This window comes from Lemur catta, chromosome 1 (genome assembly GCF_020740605.2).
Source record: "Lemur catta isolate mLemCat1 chromosome 1, mLemCat1.pri, whole genome shotgun sequence".
NCBI lineage: Eukaryota > Metazoa > Chordata > Mammalia > Primates > Lemuridae > Lemur > Lemur catta.
This window is the reverse complement of record NC_059128.1, coordinates 134,326,886-134,344,109: the sequence shown is the minus strand read 5'-3', so window position 1 is coordinate 134,344,109 and position 17,224 is coordinate 134,326,886.

The following is a 17,224-nucleotide window of genomic DNA, read 5'->3' as shown; positions in this document are numbered from 1 at the left end:
TGCACACATTATTAATAAATAGAACTATGCACAAATCTTCATTCATTTCTTCCCTGACATGATCTGGAGCTTAAATGACCTTGCATACTTATTGTCCATCCTTCTCCCACATGGGAGGGGATGGTTCCTAGACAATCACTCAACCCACTGGTATACTGAACTTGAAGGCACTAAAAATGGCTAAAGAATAACCATTGGCTTCCTTTAAGCACAACACTTAGCTCAGAGAAGAAAAGCAAACAAATCTTCAGGAAATGCAATGCTACAGAACGAAGCAGTCATAAGGCCATAGAAGCTTAGAGTTTTTACCCACATCCCTTCTTACTTTAAGATAAAAACGAGAAAGAACAGCGTCCTATATTAATAGTAATGACATTCAACATAGATCCATTTGGAAAAGGCTAATATGTGGAAAGCTTGCTATAGAAGAACAAAATTAATCATATTTGTTCAAGGTTCAAAACAATGTATTCCTTACTTTGCAAAAGGATTCACTGCCATTTTCTTTAAATAGCAGGCTTTGGTCAGTCCACATCCAAAGCATGGCTTGGCTCTGAAAGTACAATTTACATGTGAACATTCCAGAATAGCTACAGCAGAAGGTGAAAAGGTTTGCCCTTTTCCTGACCCTGCTGGATGGGTTAAATGTTTGTTTTGTTCTCTAGTGTCCTGGCTTGCGAAGATAAAACATCATAAAATGATCACCCAAAAGAGAGAGTTTCTATTTAATTCATTTCTAGAGCCCTCGTGGCTTTTACAGATGAAGGTCATGAAACTTCCCATAGAGATCAATATTGTTCCAGACAGAATATGGTTATAGATGTGGCTCGAATTGCAAATCAAAGAAAAGTCTTGCAATAGGCTTCCTAAACATAAAATTGGAAATATAAATTATCCTGAATTAGGCCTTGTGAACAGTATCTAAACAACAGGGGGAGGAAAAATCAGTTCTTATTTGGTGGAGGTATAATACAGTATTGCTGAAGTTTCCCACTGTATTTTTCTTTTCTTTTTCTTTTTCTTTTTTTTTTTTTTGAGGCACAGTCTCGCTCTGTTGCCTGGGATAAAGTGAATGCCATGGTGTCAGCCTAGCTCACAGCAACCTCAAACTCCTGGGCTCAAGCAATCCTTCTGTCTCAGCCTCCCAAGTAGCTGGGACTACAGGCATGCGCCACCATACCCAGCTAATTTTTTCTATATATATTTTTTTAGTTGGCCAGATAATTTCTTTCTATTTTAAGTAGAGATGGGGTCTCACTTTTGCTCAGGCTTGTCTCAAACTCCTGACCTCCAGCGATCCACCTGCCTTGGCCTCCCAGAGTGCTAGGATTACAGCCACCACGCCCAGCCTGCCCACTATATTTCTAACTCCCAAAGTGATGTTCACCTTTCATAATATCGTTGGAATCTAGATGCATCCAGCAGTTGCCTTGTAAAATCCAACTACATATTTTTCAATATTTTAGGTGGTATAATTTTACTTCTTGAGATGCAACTGCCAGAAATTACTATGGTATCTCACATGAACACAAATGCACAATCAAATTACTTGTAAATTTTTTTTCATTTTCTTTTACTCAAAAATAGTACTCAAACTATCAAGCAACACTCACAAAATAATTGGAGAAATTGGAGAACTGACCGGATATCTGATGATAATGTTAAGGAATTTAATTTGTTGAGGTGTGGTAATGGTATTGTAGTTTTATTAACATCAAAGGGTCTCTATCTTCTATTGATACATTTCTAAGTATTTAGGAATGAAATGACATGATGGCTGGCATTTGTTCCAAAATAACTCAATGCGTTGGGGCAGGAGGGAAGTGAGTGGAAATTTATATGAAACAAGACTGGCCATTTATTGTTAATTGTTGAGGCTGGGTGATAAGAACATAAGGACTTAGTGTACTCTTCTTTCTATTGTTGTATAGGTTTCAAACTTTTCATTATACAAACTTTTTTCAAAGTAGCATTCAAAGATTCAAGTATTATTATGACCACAAATTATATCATTACTAGCTTAAGGATATCTACACCAATAAACCAAATTAACAGGACTCTTGAAAGAAAGCCATTTACAGATCCCCAAAATAGTCCTTTCTCCCTTATTTTGCTTGGTAATGCAATGGGGGACATCACTTATTCTTTAAAAGTGAGCTATTTTTACCAAAATAAAATTTCTACATGGCATTCACTACACACATATGACCACTTACTGACAACTTAGGAAGTGTTGAAGAAAGTGTTTCATCAGTTTTAACTGAAAGTGGCCATTTCTCAGTAGTGGAACTCAGGTTTGGTGCTCTTATGAGAGTTTAAAACATCAAATACAATCTGGGAAGTTGAAAAAATTCTACATTACTAGTCACACTATATTTGGATGGCATTTACTGAGTTCTTAGGATAGGATATGCATCTTGCCAAGGGCTGCACCCATTTTATCTCACGTAATCTCACTAATAAATACCCTGTGACATGGATGCCATCATCATCCCATTGTGCAGATGAAAACTCTGAGTCTCAGAAAGTTTTATGTAAACCTACCCAACATCTTTCAGGTGGTAAGAGGCTAACCTAGAATAGGAACCCAAGAGTGTCTGATCCCAGAGCCTGCATGCATAGCAGATTGTTAATTGCATGTCTAGAGAAAAAGGAAAAGCTTAGAAACGGCAGTTTTCTGTCTTTGGATAATAATTAGTGCATTGTAATATACCAGATTCCTTGCAAAGTAGTCTGTTTCACAGATCAAGATCTGAAAGTTGACTCACCAAAGATTAAAAACAAAAGTCACCTACACTGTTAAGAATCACAAGTCTCTAAAATTGATGACTTAATTAGGCCCATTGTAATAAACATACAACAAAAAACTTAATAATGTAGAAGTTATTCCTCTTTGCTCGTTTCTTTTATAAATTTATTTGACAATCAGAGAAAGGGAAATCAGGAAGACACAGTTTTCTCATTTGGTCCCAATAAGTTTTATTAAGAATTATAGAGATACAAAAAGAGCTTTGTCTTTTATCGGTAATTGAAAGTCCACTGATTCTCTCACATTGTAAAAAATTGTCCCTTGTGACCTGTGTTCATCTCTTTAAGGTCACAGAGTTCCATGGCCATCGGAAGCCTCAAGTAAAAGGACCTTGACAATGGTAATAACAAGTCACTCACCTTTATCTAAAATGTGCCACTGAGCATTTCAGTCATGAATGAGCATAACGTGGGTGCTTTGTGTTATGTCTTTTTTGGTTTCTCCCTGTCCCTGTCCTGCCCCTACCCAACGGAGCTGGCTGACAAGTGCTGTCCGTGTTAATTAGCCATGTAAATGAGCATGGTCAGGAAAACGCTGCCCCCAAAATGTGCACACGATATCACTCTCAACAACGCATGTCAAAATCCCATCAGAAAGCGAATCATTTGTGACCTGACCTTCCATTAATTAATTAAAACTCCACCTGGAGATGGAGGGAAGTGGACAAAAAGGATAATGTCACAGTGAACACTTCACAACAGAACTGGAGGATCCCTACAAGGCTTGGGGTGGAAAATTTAGAACAAAACTTTGGGCATTAGGGGAACAGCACTGGACAGGGGTTTAAAACCCTGAGCTGTAGATGCAACTCTCAGTCCCAAGAGGTCGAGTGGCCTTAGGCAAGGTACTGTCTCCATTGAGAACTCCTTGGCCTGTGAATCTGTGAGGGCTTTTCCAGTGCAAATATTCCACGTTTCTCCCATTGGGCTATAAACAAATTGTGAAGAAGGCATCTTAATTTTTCTGAAATAACCAATTATGTTTAACAGAGGACTTACCAATGATGAAAACACTAACCACACAAGATAACAAACTTTTGACAAATTTCTGTCCTAATGGATATACCATGAAAGAAATTATCTTTACAATTATTTGTTTCACCAATCAGTTTAGAAAAGAAATATCAGGCCAGGTGCAGCGGCTCACGCCTGTAATCCTAGCACTCGGGCAGGCTGAGGTGGGAGGATTGCTTGAGGTCAGGAGTTTGAGACTAGCTTGAGAAAGAGCGAGACCCCATCTCTACAAAAAAATAGAAAAATTAGCTAGGCATGGTGGTGTGCACCTGTAGTCCCAGCTACTCAGGAGGCTGAGGCAGGAGGATCGCTTAAGCCCAGGAGTTTGAGGTTGCAGTGAGCTAGGAGGCTGATGTCACTGTACCCTAGCCCAAGCGACAAAAATCCTGTCTCAGAAAAAAAAAAAGAAGAAGAAGAAGAAAAATATCAGACAAGGAAGGCTAGTTATCATACAATATGCACATGGCAGATTGCATTTGGAATTTGGGCAGTGTGGAGAATTTTTCTTTTGTTTGTTTTGTCTTCTCCCAATTCCTTGCAATACCTCTCGCGTGTCATGCTTTCTTTCAGTTCAAAGCCTCTCTGTAGGCTGTTTCTGCTGTCCAGTAATCTCTCCCTTTGACTCAGCACCTGCTCTACCTTTATGGCCTGTCTTCTGGATCCTTCCTTCACCCTCAGACTGGGCTCAGCAAGCTCATGTGTTTACCAATATCTTTACCTGCGTGACCCAGAATTGGGAGGTCCCTTCTTCCCTCTCCTGGATCATGTATGACATTGTCGAGGACATTTCTGCAATGTCATATCCCAGCCTGGTACCAGACACAGCAGGTAACCAGCATTTATTGAAAGCTAAACAACATCAATCTCTTAGAATCTCATATATTCTCATTCTATTGTCAAATGAGAGGCTTTTTTCCCATTTATCAAATGATATTTAAAGGACCCCAGAGAATCAGTGTGATTGGTGAACATTTGGAAACACGAGATAATTCATAAAGATGAGGAAATTGTTTTTTCCCATAATATTTAAAAAATATATTAAGCTTTCATTTTTACTATCTTTTGTAGGATTGCTTATGATACCAAAAAAAATGATTCAAAGATAGACTTGAAATTTAAAAATGTTGCTAGGAAGAAAAAGATCATGCTATTAAACTTTAACATTTTTTAAATGTCTGTAAAACAGAAAACATGATTTCCACTTCTCATTGTTGGACTCAGCCTCCCGGATGGGGGGCCTGGGAGCAGCACACAAGATAGCTGTCATGACTGTTAAAGGTTAAGCTTTGACGACTGGAAACTACTCTCATGACAGGAATTTAGGCTTCTGAACAGCATGAGCAGAAAGTGCAATTCTCTTCGGTCCAGAGAAGTATCATTTCTGTGGCTATGTGGGTGCCCTGAGCCTGCTGATCTTAGCTCCTTGTTGAGCCTTTGGTTTACCCTGGCTAAGGAATTTGCAAGCCTTCATTATAAAGTAAGGCTATGACAACTCCGCCACCACCCACACAAGGATTACAGGAGCTTGCTTTGCAGTTTCCATTGTTGTTGCGTGAAACAAGGTTGGAGTTACAATCATTAGATGTCACTATTTTAACTCATGTTCTTTTGGCTACTTCTGAGTAGGTTTTAAAGTTTTTGGAGAGCAAGAAATTGTATTTGGTGGTTATCATAATAGTAGAAAAGCTGAGATAATAAAATAACACGTGTCTAAATTGCAGAGTTCGTAGTGCTAGAGGCATGGCCGTCCTAACAAGGGGCTATCAAAACTGAGTTGTTTGGCCAAAATGAATTAATCTCAGCTCCCACTCACTCCTCTCCACTCTTCACTCTAGCTGGGACGGTCCCCTCTCCATCATCGCTTCACTCCAAACCCTTGCCCCTTATCCGTATTATACAAATCCTCCCTGTCTCCAAGACCAAGGTCGAGTGTGACTTCTCCCTTCCCAGAGTTTCCCAACTAGATGGAATCTCCTCCTCCTCTGAAGTTCCACAAGAACTCCATCTGTACTTCTGTTTGCTCATGCATTTATTCATTCAACGAACGTCTGCAGATGGCCTATTGCCCCAAACAATTCCCACTACTTACTTTGCAATTTTACACGGACACGTTTTAATCTCCTTTACCAGACAGAAAGCTCCCTGAGGGCAACTTTCATGTGTAATTTATTCTTGTATTCCCCAAAACATTTTTGGTGTGAACACTGTTTGTTGTCTGCCCAGCATTGGTTTCCTCCTTTTTCCTCTTTTCCCACAGAATTCCAAGGCTGTTCAGGTATCCCCCTCACTCATGTAGATTTCAATAAATGCCCCATTTTTTTGCATGTCCCTTTTTTTCCTTTCCTCTTTCCCTCCCTCTCCTTCCTTTCTTTCTTCCTTCTTCCTCACTCTCTTTCCTCTTTTACTTCTTTCTTCCTTTAATTTATTCAGCAAACTCCCACATATTTTCCTGGGGGCTAAGGATAGAAAAAGAAGTTTGGAGAAATGACTTCATTCTTGATGGATCTTTGGTTGAGATTTTTAATGATGCTTCCAAGGTCCCAGAACCTAACTAAGCCCAACCTCTTCATGAGGAAACTAAAATCTTAAGGTCAAATAATATGTCCAAGTTCAGACCAAGGGGCAGAGAAGAGTTAAAAGCAAGGTTTATATATGTATATATACATGCATATAGACACCTATATGGGTGTGTATATATATTGATTTAAATTCAAAATAATAAAAAGGAAAATAAATGAACACTTCAAAACAGTCCCTCCTCTCCACAAAGAGCCCATAGTCTTGTGGGGGAGGCAGACACATTCCTAATTACAAAACTCTCTGTTAGGTGCCATAACCAAGGAATATGTGGGCCCTGGGCACAGGAAAGAGAGGGGTTCTGATTCTGAGGTGAGGGAGCAGGACCTGGAATAGCTTCACAGAGCAGGTTACTCTGGAGTTGACTCCTAAAGGATGAGGCAGTCAGATAAATAGAGGAAGGAAGAATAATTCAGGCAAAGGGTCTAGGGCCCAGTGGTACCTCTGGGAACCTCTTGGTATAGCTGGAGGAGAGAGCTGCCTGGTGTGTGACTATGCTGGAGAATGACAGACGGGGACTTGAGAGGTGGCATTCAGGTCGCAAAGAGCCTTTCATATCCAGCTAGCTAGTCATTACTTTACTCTAAAAATGATAAGAAGCCTTAATGGATTTTAAGCAGGGGGTTAATTAGATTTTATGCTAACAGTATCACTCTGGTAGCAGTTAGAAGAGTAGTCCGAAAGGCAGTAAGCCCAGAAATATCAAGATTTGTTAGAAAGGGTATTTCTGGTTTTTGTTTCATTAAAAAATAGTGTGAGCAAGAAATAATCAAAGCAGCAGGATTCTCATAAGGGAACAGGTTTGTGAGTTAAGAGACTGTTTTTAAAATGTGGTCATAGACAAAATACCAAAAGTAACTATAGAAACAATCATTTGTTAAGCGATACACAATATAAAAATATGTAAACTGTGACATCATAAACACAGAATGTTGGGGCAGAGTAAAAGTGTAGTTTTTGTATGTGAGTGAAGTTAAGATGTGATCAGCTAAAAATAGACTGTTATAACTATAAGACTATCCATGTAACCTCATGGTAACTACAAAGCAAAATCTATACTAGATATACAAAAGAGAAAGAGAAAGAAATCAGATCATTCCACCACAGAAGATTATGAAATTACAAAGGAAGACATCAAGAGAGGAAAAAAGGATCAAAGGATCTACAAAACAACCAGAAAATAATTAACAAAATGGCAGCAGTAAGTCTTTACCTATCAGTAATTACCTTGAATGTAAATGGAACAAATTTTCCAGTCAAAAGGCATAGAGTGGCTGCGTGGATAAATAAACAAGATCCAACTACATGCTGCCTATAAGAGACCCACTTGAGCCTCAAGGACACACATAGGCTGAAAGTGAAGGTATAAAAAAAAATTCAGTGAAAATGGTAACCAAAACAGAGCACTGGTGGCTACATTTATATTAGACAAAATAGACTTTAAGTCAAAACACTGTCACAACAAAGAAAGCCATTATTAAATGATAAAGGGGTAAATTAATCAAGAGAGGATATAACAATTGTAAATATATATGCAACCGACATGAGAGCACCTTAATATTCAAAACAAAGATTAACAGATGTAATAGACAGCAATACAACAATAGTGGGGGACTTCAATACCTCACTTTCAACAATGGATAGATCATCCAAACAGAAAATCACTAAGGAGATATGGGACTTGATGGACACTGTAGGCCAAATGGACCTAACAGACATATACAGAACGTTCCATACAACAGCAACAGAATACACGTTCTTCTTAAGTGCACACAAAACATTATCCAGGATAGATTATATGTTGGGTCCCAAAACAAGTCTTAAGAAGATTTAAATCATATGAAGTATCTTTTCCAATTATAATGGTATGAAACTTGAAATCAATAATGGGAGGAAAATGGGAAAATTCACAAATATGTGGAAACTAAATAGTATGCTTCTGAACAACCAATGGGTCAAAGAGGAAATCAAAAGGAAAATTTAAAAATGTCATGAGATAAACAAAAATGGAAACACAACATACTGAAACCTAAGGGAGGCAGAATAAGAAGTTCTAACAGGGAAGTTTATGGTGAAAAATACCTAAATTAAGAAAGAACTCAAGCAATCTAATGTTATACTTCAAGGAACCAGAAAAATAAGAAAAAACTAACCCCAGAGTTATCAGAAGGAAAGAAATAATAAAGATCAGAGCAGAGATAAATAAAATAGAGCCTAGAACAACTATAGAAAAAAAATTAACAAAAGTAAGAGTTGGCATTTTGAAAAAACAAATAAAAGTGAGAAATCCTTAGCTAGACTAAGAAAAAAAAGAGAAGACTCAAATAAATAAAATCAGAAATGAAAATGGAGACATTACAATGGACACTTCAGAAATAAAAAGGATCCAAAGGGACTATTATAAACAATTATATGCTAACAAAATGGATATCTTAGAGGAAATAAATTAATTCCTAGAAACATACAACTTACCAAGATTGAATCAGGAAGAAAAAGAAAACCTTAAAAGATCGATAAAGAGATTAAAATAATGTAAAACCTCCCAACAAAGAAAAATACAGGACAAGATAGTTTCATGGCTGAATTCTACCAAACATTCAAAGAAGAATTAATACCAATTTTTCTTCAACTCCTCTGAAAATACAGAAGCAGAAGGAGTACTTCCAAACTCATTTTATGAGGTCAGCATCACCCTGATACCAAAGCTAGATAAAATGACCCAAAAGAAAGAAAGAGAGGGAGAGAGGGAGGGAGGGAGGGAAGAAGGAAGGAAGGAAGGACGGACAAGTGAGGAAGTTACGGGCCAATGTCTCTGATGAACATAGATGCAAAAATTCTAAATAAAATACTAGCAAACTGAATTCAACAACACATCAAAAATATTATACATCATGACCAAGTGGGATTTATCCCTGGGATGCAAGGTTGGTTTAACATAAACAAATCAATGTGATACACCACATTAACAGAATGAAAGATAAAAAGCACATGATCATCTCAATAGATGCAAAAAAAGCATCTGACAAAGTTAAACATTCTTTCTTCTTTAAAAACTCTCAACAATTTAGGAACAGAGGAATTTCCTCAACATAGTAAAGGCCATTTGTGAAAAGCCCACAGCTAACATCATAATCAATGAGGTAAAACAGAAAGCTGAAAAAGTAGCCTTCAGATTGGGTAGGCTGGTAGAAAAAAAATTGAGAACCGTATACCTACAAGGGATTCATATCCAAAATAAATAAGGAACTCACACAACTCAACAGCAAAAAAAAAAAAAAAAATGATTAAAAGATGAGCAAAGGACCTGAATAGATATTTTCCCAAAGAAGACATAAAAACAGCTAACAGAGATATGTAAAGTTGCTCAACATCACTAATCACCAGGGAAATAACAAAGCAAAACCACTAGATACCACTTCACACCTGTTAGGACAGCTATTATCAAAAAGGAAAGAGATACGTGTTGGTGACAGTATGGAGAAAAGGGAACCCTTGTACACTGTTGGTGGGAATGTAAATTGGTGCAGTCACATGGAAAACAGTATAAAGGTTTATCAAAAACTTAAAAACAGAACTACCACATGACCCAATAATCCTCTTCTGGGTAATACCCAAAGGAAATGAAATTGTAAAGATATGTGCATTCCCATGTTCATTGCAGCATTATTCACAATAGCCAAGATGTGGACTCAACCTAAGTGTCTGTCTACACGAGCGGTTAAGAAAATGTGGTGTATATACACAATGGAATATTATTCAACCTCAAAAAAGGAGATCCTGCCCTTTGCAACAACACAAATGAACCTGGAGGATATTACACTCAGTGAAATGAGCCACACACAGAAAGACACAGAAAAGAAAAATACTATATGATCTCACGTATATGCAGAATCTAAAAAAACCAAAGGCAACTACAGAGAAACAGAGAATAGAACTGTTATCACCGGGAGGGGCTGGGGAAGGAAATGGGATATTTGGGTCAAAGAATGCAAAGTTTCAGTTATGTAGAATGAATAAATCAGAAGATCTAACGTACAGCATGAAGCTTATAGTTAATAATATTGTATTATATACTGGAAATTTGCTAAGAGAGCAGGTGTTAGGTGCTTTTACAACAAAAAGGTAACTATTAGAGATGATGGATATGTTAATTTGTGTAACTATAATAACCATTTCACTATGTATATCAAAATATGTGGTACTCCTTAAATATATACAATAAAAACGAACAAAAAATCTTGGTCACATAAGGACTATAACTTCATATTTTTCCTATTACGTACAGTCATGTGTTACTCAATTCCAAGGATATGTTCTGAAAAATACATCCTTAGGGAATTTTATTATTGTGCAAAGATAGAGTGAACTTACACAAACCAAGATGGTACAGCCCACTGTGCAGTTAGGCTGTATGATATAGCCTATTGCTCCTGGGCCACAAACATGTACAGGCGGGTTCCTACACTGAATAGTGTAGACTACTGTAACACAATGGTAAGTATTTATGCATCTAAACATATGTAAACATAGAAATGGCATAGTAAAAATATGGTATTAAAATCTCATGGGACCATTTTTGTATATGCAGTCTGTAGTTGATAGAAACATCATTATGTGTATTATTTATTTATTTATTTATTTATTTTTTACTATTTCCTTGAAATAAACAGTTACAACTCACATCAATGTGCATGAAGTGATTACCTGGAGTGAAGGAAAAAGCTATTGAAAATCCTAGAAAGCATGTACATTCTAAAAGGACGTATTACCATATTAATATTCAAGACACAGCAGTGCTTTTAAAGGAGAGGGTTAACATAAAATAACTGTGTTGACAATTACTCAATTCCAAAGGTTCATTGTAGAACTTGTGGTCAATTTAACTTCTAGTTAAGTGTCTATTAGTCACCTGGCCTTGACTGAGAACATTCACACTGAGTGAGCTTTATGTGCTAATGTCCTGCATAGACAACTCTGGAAGCTATTTATAAAGCTGATCTTAGAGGTCTTACTCTGGTGGAGTGGTGAAGTTGCCATCTCTACTAACTCAGGCGAATAAAGGAGATGGAGGAAGAAGAAAAATTCATTTTTCTTTTTTTGCAGAAGGAGGAGAAATAATGATTTTTTTTTTTTTTTAGTCATAAGAATTTAAAAACCAGGCAAATGTGATTTTCTAGCCTACCTCTATAGGCCCTGGGAGTCCTGAGCAGTGTTTACTAATTCTAGTGACCTCTGATGCCTCTCTTGAAGTTATAGTACATTCATTAGCTATGACCAAGACAAAAGACAAAAGTTATAAAAACTCATCATATCTTTCTGGTCCCAAAATGGAAAGCAGACAGATAGCAAGAAAGTTATGGTATGAAACACTGAATGAAAATGTCTTTTATAAGCAGACATGAATATTAATTGCAGCACTGTTAGGAATGCTACTAAAAAGCTGAGATCCAAGCTTATCAACTGCAGAGTGGTGACACAGTCATACAATGAAATGCCATTCAACAGACAAACATGAGCAAATCTGAAGCTCCTGTATCATGACAGATGGAATGTACAAATGGAAAATGGCTAGACCATATATAAAAATAGTACTCTGACGTTGAACCTGTAGCAACCTGCCCAGGAAGCCAATCCCTTTATCTCCAATAAGCAGCCCCCAAAGCCAGCCTGCTTTAAGTCAAACTTTCAGGAAGCCAGCCTGCTATCTCTAGTGACAATCTAGGAAGTCAAACAATGACCTCTGTAACAGTTGGCCCCAAATGGCCAGGACTTGATTATTAACTGACAACTTCCCTGATTTTTGTCCCAGCTTCCAACTCAGGACCAGAGAAAGCCAAGTATGCACCCCTAATCCATCACGGAAGGTACCCCCAGCTTTCCCACACCCACAGCCACCAATCAGGGAGCACTGGAAGTCTTCCCTTTCATCCATCACAAAGCTCTAATATTTTACTTGACAACAATGCAATATCTGAAACAAATCTAGCCAAAATGCAAAGTTTTGACCTAGCCAGACAGTGGGCACATGGCTACTCTATTTTTCTCTATACTTTTCTATGTGCTTAAACCTTTAATGATATCAAAAAGAAATTGTAATGGTAACCATTCAAATCATGAAATAAAAACATTTCTCCTGCAGCAACTAATGCTTCTGCCTGCTACAAAAACATCCATAGTTAAGACTGGTAGCCAGTGACCTCTTAAAGAGATGAGCAGAAAGTATTTCTTGTGCCTTTCCATCACAGAAGGATGGCAAGATATTGACAGTTGTTCTCTCTTTTTGCATTTTCTTGGCTTTATGCTTTCCTCGTAGTGAAAGTGTGAGTGTGCACACCTGAGCCTACATAGGACCCACTGTGACCTTATCAGTCCCTCTTCCTCAACCACGTTTCCTCATGTACTTTTTTCTTTTTTAAAAAATGACAAATTGACTTTTTCCAAATATAAGAATAGTGTGTTCATTGGGGAAATTTTGGAAAATATAGGATATGTATAAAGAAAGAAAAAGTGCCCACAGTCATGTCATTCAGTACCTATAGTAGTAATTCCAATGTAATTTTATCTACACATTTAAAAATAATAATAGGTCTTTTAATTTCATTAATATTCATATTGATATTTCATTGAGATACTAGGCTCAGGTAACACCTATAACCAAATATGACCCTTATGGTGTATACAATTGCCAACTGAAAGAATAGCTTGATATAGGAGAATATTATGAATAAATATATTCATAATAAATAAATGTAAGTAAAGCAATAATGAATTAGGCTTAGGAATATCGTTATCTGCATCATCCATAGATGAAAAATTTTAAATATATAATACATGCATTTTTTCCCCCAGTAGTTTTCCCAAGTTCATTAATTTGGCTAAATGACTTTAGTAGGAATTAAGTTATAAAACACCGTGACCAGTGTCCTTTAGGGAAGTATCCTGAGGCTTCTTCAGGCACGGCACCCTCAGGCTTCCTGTCGGGGACTGTATCAAGGGGCATGATTTGGATTCAAGCTCAGAGGAAACCAGGTGATCATCTTCAATGGTCTCTCTTAAGAATCTGGGCACTGATCCAATGTAATTCCTCTACTTAATATTTGATTCTTTTTCTGAACATGACCTGCCCTATAATTTTAAAAGAAATTATTAGAGTTCTTTATATGACTCTGTGAAAGTCATTTTGATTCAATGTTACTTTCATAACATTATCTGATATGTCGGTGGGATAATTATGTTTCATGATTATAGAAGTTATGGAAGTTAACACAGCTACACGTGAAATGGTTTAAATTAAGAATATATAAGATACAGAGAGAAGGCACTGACCGGTGGGGAAAAAAGTCTGTGATGGGAATGTCTTGCAGTACAAATCAGTTACATCAAAGGGAAAAAGTCTAGATTTGTCTCATTTTAATGCAATACTTGTAGATGGCAAATTTAATCACCCTGAAGCCTTATACAATGTGAAATACTCGTATGACCTAAAATGTAAGTCTAGCATAAATGAAGTTTCATATCTTGAATTAACTCAAGTATTTAGCCCATTTAGTCAATGGGGTGACTCATGTTGGCCTTGCATTTTGTATGAAATACTGACCGACTCACATGCTACGACACGTGTGTGTGGCTGGGGGCTGAGCAGGGACAGGGGTCCAGGTACAGCGCTGACCTCTATCCCGTGCCTGCTGCGCACTGGCACCTGATGTCTTGGACAGCTCCAACTTCGGGTACCGGAAACCGAGCGCATTCTCTCTTCCCCCAGACAACAATAAAATATGCCCTCCTCAAGTCCCCTCCTCTGAGCCCTAACTGCTCATCTCCCATTCCGTCATTCCACACGAGAACCCACCTATTAAATCAATCAAGAAAGCGCATTGATTTGATCTCATAAATCCGATTCTTCTCTTCTCCTGCCCTCCACTCTCACTGTCTCGCCACAGCCTTGGGTCCATTCCTGGGCATTTGTGAGCTAACCGTGGGCAGCAGCTTCTCACCGACATGTTCCCTGAAACTGCCTTTTATAAAAATGCATCTGATCGTGGGCCTCTTCTCCTTGAAGACGTCAGTTAGCTCCCTACTGCTTAGTGGTACAATGCACCACAACCGTCATCATTGGACCCAATCCATCTCATTGGCTTCATCTTCATCATGAAGCTCAACCTTGACACTCACAGGAGGTAGGCAAGAGTAGAAAGAAGGCCCATATGTCCTATGTATGAAGATAAACATGTATAAATCAAGCTTTTAAACCATTAACGATGTTGAAGCTTTCTATCTTAACTGTAACTGCTTAAAGAACTTGGAGATCAGGGGTGAATTTAGAATTCTTGGACTCCTCGGAGTCCCACATGGGAAATAGTAATAATGACACAGGAAGAGCTGGCTCCAGGCCCCCAGCCTGCACCCTTTTCTTCCACCCTGATTTCTTCATGCTCAGTCTTGAGGGCAGGGTGTGGACACTCCTAGCTGAGGTTTAGCCAGTGGAAGAGATCAGCACAGACCAGGCAAGTGAGCCCGGGGCCATCCAAGCAGGGCTGTCTAGGGTTCCAGGAGCTTAGGGGGGCTGGACTCCAGGTTGGCGGGTCCTATCGGTCTCAGAGGCCTCTTGCAGCAGTGACACTCTCTAAAGTGCAGGACCAGGACAGAGGTGCTATCGCCCAAGGCTAAGGGCAGGACAGCCCACACACCAGCAACACAGAATACCCCTTGGTTTCTAGAATGTTCCAGGTCCTTTCACCCCTTCTTGTCTGGACAAGCTATATGCAAAACCTTTTCACAGGGAAAGTCAGACATATCTTTGTTGTCTGCTTCATTCAATTCTTTTTTTTTTAATTTTTTAATAATCATCTTCCTTAGCAACCTTGAATGTTCCCTCCTCTTCTTCGCATCTCCTGAGCCTACAATAATGCCTGGTACACAGCACCCTTGACAGTGGTCTGATGAATGAATGAAGAAACTCATTAATGAATCAGTCAATCATTTTCCTCTTTCCAGCCCATCCCTACTTTTTTTTCTTTCTCAACACCCATTCTTATTACTGAATTTCTAAATCCATCAGGGGGTTCCAAAAAGAAAAAATAATATATAACCCTACTCCATGAGGGGAGTGCAACAGGCTCGTTACTCGAGGGCATGGGGGGAAGGGAAACCAGAAACACGAAATTAGGGCTCTAGATCCAAAAGTATCGAGTGTCAACTAAGAAAAGACGACTGGTACTGACAGTTCATTAGTTGTTGCTGTTCAAGAGTTGTCTTGCTGGGATGTGAGGGTAATCCAGCTGCGACATCTGTCACCCCATTGATTGCCAGGGTTGATTTGGCTGATCTGGCTGGCTGGGCGGGTGTCCCCTTCCTCCCTCACTGCCTATGCGGATCCCCTCTGAAGCTGCGCACTCAGTCGAAGAGGACGACCTTCCCCGATAGAGGAGGACTGTTATTTAGTCAAGGGTATACGAGTAACTGTGCCCCCCTGCTAGAACCTCCAAACAAGCTCTGAGGAGTTGCCTTGCTGGAGGAATTCAGCAGTTTTCCAGGATGCTGTGGTCATGGGAGTTTGGCCCAGTCCAAAAAAAGTTTCAAGGCAAGGTCCTGATTTTCTTGCAAGGTTGCAGATCCAGCAAGTAGTCCTTGGAATGGCTCCGTGACCCCATTTCAGAGCTCTGAACATAGCGATGCCATTCTGTACATCACATTTCACAGAAGAAATCACACAGGTGTGTCTGTTGGTTATGTATAAAGTTATGGGGCAGCCGCTTATAGACCGGGATGGATACCTAAAGACTTAAGAATTACATTGTGACAACATACACTTCTTTATTATTCCATAGGATTCATTCTAGAATGGGCAGAGTAAAAAGACTGTTCACACTCTCCTTTTAATTTTTTTAGCAATCTCCCTAATAGTTTGCAGATTGTCCAACCCTAAATGAACAGCATGGCATGACAAGGAGGTGTGTGGCCTTCTACCCAAAGTATCATGTTTCTGAATTCATAAAATGGAAGTGATAACAGTACCTTCCTACCTAACTCAGAGGTCAATGCACGTAACTGCTTAGGACAATACAATCCAAAATGCAATTCAAAAGGGGCAGTGCAAACCAACTGCTTAGAACAATGCCTGGTGCTCCTAAATATTAGTGGATCTCCTTTTCCTTTTGTATTTTTTTGCCTTCTCCATTTCCTGATTATTATTATCAACCCTCCATGTCAATGGTATTGACTTTCAGGCACATTTTCAACATTGAACGCCACTTCATGAATGCTTGTATAGCACTGTTTAAGAGTATGAAAAAGATTCTAAATTAGAATAGCTATGAACATGAAGATGCAAGCACACCAGGTCATTAAAATCACCACCAGAGATGCGAATGCACGTAGGGAATTTTATAACTTATCTCATACCCACCAAGGATAGTGGATATTTCTGTTGTCAGTCAAAGCGGAGGCTCCAAGTGTCAAAGGCATAAATACAGCCAGCTTTGAAATTACATAATTTACTTTTAAATTGGGTATGCTTTATTTTTTAAAAAATTTCACACATCAAATGAGATTCTACTAATATTTACTAACATTTAAATCACACTTTAAAAATTCACATAATTTAAAATGCATAAAATACGATGGGATTATGTATTTTTAGATTCTCTCTTAAATTCTCCAACACTTGGGCTCCACCGCCAAGCTTTACACTGTGTAAGTTAAAAAGACAAATTGCAAAGAAAAGGAGAGGGTATAAAGGAAGGGAGGAGACAGTTGTGGCAGAGACAGGCTGGCTACTGACCACAGCTATACCGTCGTCCCCCTGGGCATACGGCTGGGCTCTGGA